Genomic DNA, 6,636 nt, shown 5'->3' with positions numbered 1-6,636 from the left:
AGCAGTAATCACGAGGTTGTTCGTTGGGGCTTTTAGAAAATCAATCGTCAGAACAACTAACAACGCACACACACGGGTTCAATACACGAGATACATTTATTAATATAAACTGTGCACCAAACATATACTAGTCTGCCTGGATACGAGCGGCAGACCTTACTGTGAGGGTTATCAATATACAAGGTATATAATCTTGAAGAGATGCAAACACAAAGAGATACACAACAGAGAATATATGTCAATATATATCGTTCGGTTACCAAATCGCTAATCAGTGTTATTACCCACTGTTACTCTAAACTCGGAAGTAAATACATTACTCATGAATTAAATTGATAACAACTTGTGTTGAGGTACAATTAAATTCTCGAGACGCAATGTAGAACATGGGGTTTACTTATCCACTGTGTTTGGATTTGGAATTTCCCGGCACGAACACCAAACCAGCTGACAGGCTCTGTTGCAGCGGTTGTCCAATGGGCGTTGTGTCGGCGTCCTCTGGCTACCGGCCAACCAGTCGAGGTGCAGCTCGGAGTAGGAAGGCCGGAGGAATCTGACTGCGGCGCGCAGGGCAGTCGTTGCTCCGAGGGGATCTACCAGCAGTCCGGCTGGCTAGTAGAAAGTCTCTATGCACAGAGTGTGACCGCGAGTCCTCACAAGTCACTCTTTTGCCTGGGAAGAAGCTGGTTCGTTCCCGGTCCAGCGCTGCTTCTGAATAAGCTATTCAGGTTGTCGACGAGGGTCCAACTGTAGGCTGCCGTTGATCAAGCGGAGCATTCACGTTGGTAGAATTCTGAATACGTACGGGATCCTCGGCCTCGCGCTTAGAACAAAGTCCAAGTCCTTTTGCAGACAACAGCAGTTGTCACGTGATTGTCTCTGAGGATGCGTGAAAATGGCCAAGGAGAGCCCAGAACTGAGCTTGCGCTCCCTTTTTGATCAAGACCCAGATGTGTGCTGATTGGTTGAGAGTTTGGCGGGCATTGGAGACCCACGTGGTATTACCACGCCCTGCCAGTCCCTGATTGGTTGGTCAAGGTGAGATATAAGTCACTTACTCTTGACACTTAGAAATGCAGTCCAGATGTCCATTCGGCACTCCCTAGACAGATAGGCGCCAGTGGATGACCATTGATCATGATAGCCAGGCTTAGCTAATTGCATCCCCGTCTGGGAGCTTGCTTCTTATCAAAAGAAAAAATCTTAAATCAGCTTGCATGAATTCTTTCTCTGTGGCTGCACCACAGAGATGGAGGGTGAGATGGGGCCTCCTTTAGGAGCATACCAACACTTAATTCTGTCTTATTAACAAGCATTGCCACTACAATAGTTTAAAGAAAAAATACACACCAGTCTTCCATTTCTCCCTAAACATTTTAAGCATGAAATTTTTATGAAACGGTACCCAAATATGTGATTGCTGTATAGAATGAATTTTAATTTTTAAAAATTATTTAACACGAAAATTAAGCTGTTTACATCTTCCGCCTGAGAACAGTCACCCGTTGCTACCCAACGCAGAAACACAGCCACTAACTAGCAAAGAGAGGACATTAGCTAGCCAATATGATAAAGAAATAAATAATTATTTTGTTTATTTCTTTTGCACATTTATTTGAACATTTCCATCGATTGTACAAGCACTTGGAAACTGTCCAATCCCTAGTTCATCAAGCATTTACCGGTCTGGTGCCGGTCTGTGTCTTCTAGGATATAATGCCAGCGAACTCTTGTTTTTATGTCCACTATAACTACGCTGGGCAAACGTTCCGAGGTCAAATTCTTCCAGCACGGGGGTACCTTTAATGCGGAGACGACGGCACCGAATTTTTTTGGCGCGCCTTCTCTTTAAAGCCCTGGCCAAATATGAAGACAGTACGTACAGTTATAATTCAAACGGAATTAAAAACTACACATCCCAGTTACCACGGTGGTGCTTGTGATCATTGCGTTTAACCAACGAAACAGGGCGAAAAATCAGTCACATGACTTTGGGGCAGAGTTTCGAAAGCTTAACCTATCAGCAACAAAGCGAAATTTACACGATAGACTACCTCAAACTGTCAGTTACACGACTGTGTATGTCGCTTAAGCCACTCCTATTTGGCATTTTAGTTATGGAGGCGAGAAGACGCCCCCCCCCCCCCTCTCTGGGTGTCTGATTTGCCGCCATCTTTAACTGTTCGGTGTCCGAATCGGAGTAGCTACGCGTACGAAATAAAGTTAATCCCAACTACAAAACATATATTTTTGTGGTAAGAGGGTGCAAAACATCAGTATTTACTGCTATTAATTACTGTACGATTTATAGTTGAAATCTGAGCCTAGATATAAAGTTAGATATAAAGTTAAAATCTCGACAAAGCAATGTAGGAAATACAGAGAAAATAAATCCTTTCTGACATCTAAAATCAGTTTCGATCAAGGTCTCTAAAACGAACAAGAAAAAGAGGATTTTCGGAGGGCAATTACGCTGTGTTTATATAGAATAACTGATTTATGAGCAATCTAATTTCTTGTTCGTTTAAAACAGTGAAATGTAGGCTGCAAAAGATCGCACCAGAAACAGCACTCTCTCTGCCTGTCATAGACGTTCAGGAAAGGCTGATTGAAGTCATGTCAAGTACAATAATTCGGTGATCAATAATAACAGTTGTAGGACAGTATATAAGGAGGATAAGGATTTTGAAGTTGACTCGAAATCTGATAGGTAACCAGTGCAAGGACTTGAAAACAGGTGTAATGCATCCCTGATAGGATTCTTGCTGTCATATTCTGAACATATTGAAGATTGCTCAGTGTGGATTTAATTTCCCCAGTGAACAGGATGTGCATTTATAAATTCTAGAAAAAAAGCCTTTCTTGATTTCTCTAGTTCCCTTTAAAATAAACTATTATTCCACAATGCAGAGTATTACATGGCCAGTATTTACACATGATATTTGTGATTTAAAGAAATTAACACAAGCAGCTTTTGGAGATTTAAGTGTTGGCTGAGTTATTGCAGGATAAAAGACTAGAGATGTTGGCAAGAAGAAGATAATTTGGGGAAAGCTGAGGAATACACTTATAACAAGAACACTTCCTAATGGGGTTAGGCATACTTTTGATGAAGATGATGAAGTTAACAGACTATATGTTTACATAGATACTGAAATAAGGATTGTATTTTAGATTATGTGTAGTTGCTGGCATTGAACTGTGTGTTGGATGCACATGAATTGAAGGAATGGGCAAACATAGCTGATGCGGATCCACAGACCCAGCATATTAAGATGTTTATACTTAGAGGCAATTTGTTTAAATAACTAGGTATGGATACTGATGTGCAAGAGAGGTGGAAAGGCTGTTTCCTTAAGCCAGCACTATAAAATATTTTATTCTCAGTGAGATGCTGCCATTTCATCGTGGGTTTCTAACACTTTGTATAGTTCCATCCACACAGTGCCTTTACTTCCATCCATTTCTAATCTCTTTATCCAGTACAGAGGATTTGGAGCCTATCCCAGTAAGCAACGGACACAAGGCAGAATACACTCTGGACATAGCGCCAGTCCGTCACAGGACAGACAGACACAAACACACACACACCAGGGCCAGTTTTCCCATAAACCAATTAACTTACCAGTATGTTTTGGAGTGCGAGAGGGAGTCATATCACACATATGGAGAAAAACCATGTAACCCAGAGAGAACATGTAAACCCCACACACACAGGATGACAGGAATTGAACCTAGGACCCCAGTGCTGCAAGATAGCAATGCTAACCATTTCGCCACCATTATAAATGGATGGATATCTTAGTTATCTTTCTAGTTCACAGGTTTGCATGCATGATTTACTTTTGAAAGCCACTGAGACATCAGGTACTACTGTTGTATTTATGAAAAAGAAACAAAACAAAAAACATACTAACAACTGTGCCATCCTACTCCTTAGTTAATACATTTTATTATTCATAAACAGTTAACATTGTTAGCAAAATATTTTGAATTATATTTAACCCTATTTTTTCTTTAGTTTTGTATTTAACTTATTATATGATAGTCAGACTTAATGTATATTTGAACAATGAAAATATATTTTTACAAGATGCGGGGGAAAGTGCAACAGCTTATTACAGTGCTAAATTTAATATTATTGATTGCTAATAGTTTATGCTAACACCTAACTTTCTTAATTAGATGTATTTAAAACAGTGAACTAAGTGTAACATACTATTCAGAAATACAATCGACAATAGTTTTGTGGTGTTTGTATGGATGAAACGTTTCTAAAATGTATAACGTAACAAAATTAAAGACGATTAAAATCTGTAATCTTTCCAGTTGTAATGTCATTAAACAGAACAACACGTTTCTGGTTTGTTTTAATTAGTATTAGTTAGTAGTTAGTAGTTTTAATTTAATTAGTATTGCAATTCGCACTGATTCACTTGCGAAGATATGGACTTAAGAATATTCGTGCCTGGTCAAAAAATGGCATTAAGCACTTAAAATTAATATGGTTAATAATAGTAAACTGTAACATGCTGTAACAAGATCGGTTAAACTGCGAAGAAAATGCTTTCAGAGAAAATGTTTCAGGTGTGAAGAACATAGATCTCCAATGCAATTTCAACCAAACCTGTTCCCACACACCCTGCCCCCACTACCATTAGAATATACACAAAGCACTGAAATCTTTCGAGCTAATGATCAGGTGACCCGAGAGAGAGCGAGAGAAACACCAAGGGGTGCGGAACCAGGGAACTATTTACATGGAAAACGGGCGATCTCCCCAGACTGTCCGCCCGTTTCACTGTTACCTGGATACCTCTTTATTTAGAACTCACAAACACTGATTTTTAGTTTCGAAGGATTCAAGTACGGTTTTAGATGAAAGGCAGCGACCTTAATCAAGCCCAAATCATAATTGAACCCATTCAGAGCCTACATTACATTTTAGCATTTCATTCTGAGCAGAAGACCCTCACACCTGAAGAAGGCTTGCGTTTTCTCTCTTCTCTTTTAAGCATGTGTACAATGTGTAATACAATTACAATGTGTAATTACAATGCGAATCGTATGAGTGTGGGGGGGAGGTGTCTTTCGCTGGAAATCTCGCCTGCTTCTACTTTACGAGTACAACCCCCTCTCTGCCGGAGTGCTGGCTGTGACGAATTAAACCGGTTTCACAGGTTTCAATCACAGACCATGTGACATGGGAGTCAGGAAACTAACACACAGCGCCACCGGATTTGATAACACTATAAAAACGCTATAAAATAATGTGACTAGGCACAGAACAAGTTTACAGCACAGTACAATAATAAATGCTGACCATGACTTTAGAAGCATAAATTGCCTTACACTCAATTTAAACACAAGCTGTCTTTAGCCCTCTAAGCTGGTTCATACAGAAATGTAGAGATCCAGGCTCAGAACACACAGCTTCATTAGCGAATACATATGCAGGACAACTAGAGAAGACGTTTTACAGAGGATGGATTTTTAGAAACATCCCATCAGTGACATCACTGAAGTCAACTCCTAGGTACGGTAACTGTCGTGTGGATAGTTTCACAAGAATCAGACAAATGTTTAAGCATCGCTTGTTCTAGATAAAACTGCAAAAAAAACAACAACAACCCATAATGTACTTCTTTGCGGCTCTGTTTGCCCAAATCATATATTCACAACGTGAAATCTAGAAAATAATATTACGTAACCAAAATCCGCAATATGAAAACAGAACCTGTGTAATTGTTGATGGATGATGTACTCGTAACATTTTTTCAAGACGAACTACAACATTTAAAAAATGACTTGTATGTACTTGATATCTCTAATCAATCCACGGGTCCCAGCACAAAACGAAACTAAAACGCATACCGTTTCGCGCTTCTTATTAGTTGCTCAAAAGTAATTTGACCGTATGAAATGCATAATATAAACCTAGAAACATATACGTGAGCAGTACTTAAGCACTGTAGTATCGGTGTTAAGACATACCTCTCAAATACTGTAAATCAAGTTAAAAATATCTCAAGACCGATTCTGGTCATAATGAAACCATGTTTCGTGTATGTTTGCTTTAAAGTACCGAGACCAGCCATATACTGTATGTTTATGTTCCAAAATTAATATCGTTTATGGCCTTCACACGCGTTGCAGTATGCTCTTATTCTTTTTATGCTCAGCTACTAAGATTTCCCTTCAGTGGTAAAATTAGATATGAATATTCAATACTTAAACGGGCACAGTTAAGACATTAAATATACATATACATACTGTATACATTACAGTTTTCATATGGTAATATGTTTATGTTCCTAAATCAATCTCTTTTATGAGCATGTGAAAGGCATGGTGAATCGATTCTCAAAAATTACTGTACTTTGCATGATTGGAAACAAATGCGTGATTGCGAAATGCTGTGGTGTTACTTTTACAAAGATGGTCAATGAAAAAAAAAATGTTGACCAGGGCAATACTTTGAGTTTACACTTACAGCTTGTCCAAGGTCATTCATTATTAATACTATTAGTAATATCTTCGTTAAAGACTTTGATGGGCACAGCTCAAACATGAGAGGTTGAGCTTTATTAGCTCCACCTTGCGGAAATTCCGGATACTATTATTTTGCTTGTCGTA

The sequence above is a fragment of the Atractosteus spatula genome, unplaced genomic scaffold (assembly GCF_055471065.1).
Source record: "Atractosteus spatula isolate fAtrSpa1 unplaced genomic scaffold, fAtrSpa1.hap1 Scaffold_4, whole genome shotgun sequence".
In the NCBI taxonomy this organism is placed as follows: domain Eukaryota; kingdom Metazoa; phylum Chordata; class Actinopteri; order Semionotiformes; family Lepisosteidae; genus Atractosteus; species Atractosteus spatula.
The sequence above is the reverse complement of the archived record's forward strand: the minus strand, read 5'-3'. Positions refer to the sequence as shown.